This window comes from Suricata suricatta, chromosome 16 (assembly GCF_006229205.1).
Source record: "Suricata suricatta isolate VVHF042 chromosome 16, meerkat_22Aug2017_6uvM2_HiC, whole genome shotgun sequence".
Classification (NCBI taxonomy): domain Eukaryota; kingdom Metazoa; phylum Chordata; class Mammalia; order Carnivora; family Herpestidae; genus Suricata; species Suricata suricatta.
This window is the reverse complement of record NC_043715.1, coordinates 44,066,730-44,069,360: the sequence shown is the minus strand read 5'-3', so window position 1 is coordinate 44,069,360 and position 2,631 is coordinate 44,066,730.

The window sequence follows — 2,631 nt, the reverse complement described above, 5'->3', positions numbered from 1 at the left end:
GGGGAGGGTCAGAGAGAGAGGGAGACACAGAATCCAAAGACAGGCTCCAGGCTCTGAGCTGTCAGCACAGGGCCTGATGCGAGGCTTGAACCCACTAACTCGAGATCATGAAGCTGGACGCTTTACCGACTGAGCCACCCAGGTACCCCTCCCAAGAATATTTAAACACTCCTCACACAGTAGCTTAGATTTTAGAGAAACAGCAATACTAGAGCTCACCTCTTAAAGCCTGTCCAACCTTCTGAGAACAAGGGACTTGACCGAGACCCTGGCTGATTTAATCTTGCGTTCACAGAGCAGGACCCAGCAGCAGTCAGCTTCAGGGAGAGTTTGGGAAATGATGAATTCATGAGGACAGAGGTAGTGCATGGGCAGAAGAAGGTTTATTGTGCAAAAGGAGTGACAAGTGAGAAAGATTGTGACTGTCCTAGCTCTAGGTTTTGGGAGGAGGTGTCCATTTTTGCTTTTGCTTGCTTCCAGGGACTCAATGGTTTCTAGGTCAAATCCACATTGAAGATATTTAATGATATATTTAGACTAGACATGTGTTATATGCTTTTATGAAGAAAACCGATAGTAATTTTTGTGAATTTGACTTTCACACCAAAGGTTAGAATTTTGAAAAACAACATCGGTTACCATGAACTTGACAGCTTCCCAATACTTAGGCTTTTGTGACGAGATTGCTGATGGTGTTAATGAGTGTGATTTTGTAATACCATATAATGAACATTTGGAAGATCTGCCTAACTCACTGAACCAGTGTTTTCCAAATGATTAGTGTGTGATTCCACAAAATAATCAATGGTGATATTAAAGTGTAAGATAGACAAATGGATTTCGATTTAAAAGATCCAGGGGAGCCTGGATGGCTCAGTCAGTAGAGTATGTGGCTCTTAATCTTGGAGTCCTGAGTTTCAGCCCCACCCTTGGCGATAGAGTTTACTTTAAAAAAGAAAAGAAAAATCAAAAACATAAAAATTAAAATTAATACCAATCTTTTTTAGAGAGAGAGAGACACAAAGGCCAGATTCCACATTACAGTAACCTTTAAAAGAATTAACACTTGATGGGGCGGCTGGGTGGCTCAGTCAGTTAAGCATTCGACTTCGGCTCAGGTCATGATCTCTCATGGGTTCGAGCCCCGCATCAGGCTCTGTGCTGACAGCTAGCTCAGAGCCTGGAGCCTGTCTTCGGGTTCTGTGTCTCTCTCTTTCTGACCCTCCCCTGCTCACACTCTCTCTCTCTCTCTCTCAAAAATAAATAAAAACATTAAAAAAAATTTTTTAATTAAAAAACATTATCACTTGTTGATTTTTGGTATAGTGTCAAAGAATAATACTAACAAATACCTGAAAAGGTCATTAAAATACATCTCCATTTTTTAACTCTGTACATGTGAGGTCAGATTATCTCAGCAAATTAAATGCAAGAATACAAGTTAATGCCACTCTTCTCACTGATTTTTTTTTTTTTTTGGTGGAAAATATTCAAACCCAAGTGAAAGTAAAGCACTTTACTTTTCATTTTAAGTGCGTTGTTTAGAGATGTTTATGATCTTAGGGTGCCTGGCTGACTCAGTTGGTGGAGCATGTTACTCTTGATCTCAGGGTTGTGCGTTTGAACCCCACACTGGGTGTAGAGATTACTTAAAAATAAAAGTCTTTAAAAAAACAAGCTTGGGATTGCCTGGGTGGCTCGGTTGGTGGAGAATGAGACTCTTGATCTCATGGTGGTGAGTTCAAACCCTGTATTGGGTGTGGAGCTTAACAAAACATTAGATGTTTATGGTCTATATCTCACAGCAAAAAATACTTACCACAGCGCAAACAACAGAAAAAAAGTTACACATTGTGATACCTAACGTCTATTAATATCTATACTTCTATAATTTAAGCTAGTCATGGGGCTCCTGGCTGGCTCAGGTTGGAACATGAGACTCTTCATCTCTGGGTCATGATTTCAGCCCATGTTGGGTGTAGAGGTTATTTAAAAAAATGAACGTACAACAAATTAGACATAGAAGAAAATTACCAAATAACACAATGCAAAGGAAACACCCACTGGCAGACGTAAACCGACAATTGAAGTATGCTGCTCTATCTAGACAAAACACAAATCTTGGAGAATAGTCGTCGCCAGAACTAAATTATATAATTACTTAATCTCCTCTGTGCCCATTGCCATGTTTCTTCCTGAATATTCTCTATTTTTTATTTTAAAAAACCTTTATTTTCATCTTTCCAACATGTTTTTAATTTATATTTCACTAATTTTTGTTAATATTTACTAATCTCTTGAAGCTAATTTAGTTTTTTTTACCTTTTTTATTTTCCTTCTGAAAGTCAAATCAGTTAAATTTTTATCTTATTTTTTCTTTTAATCAAGAATTACTATTTCTACAAATGCCTAGATGGATATATTCATTTTTACAATCTCCTAGTATTTAGTTTTTGATTTTATAGCATTATAGTCAATATATTTTGTAATTTCTTCCATTTTATTTTCTTTAAAAATTTATTAATGTATTTATTTAAATTCAAGTTCGTTAACGTACAGTGTAGTGTTGCTTTCAGGGGGAGAACGCAGTGCTTCATCACTCAACACATCACACCCAGTGCTCACCCCAGC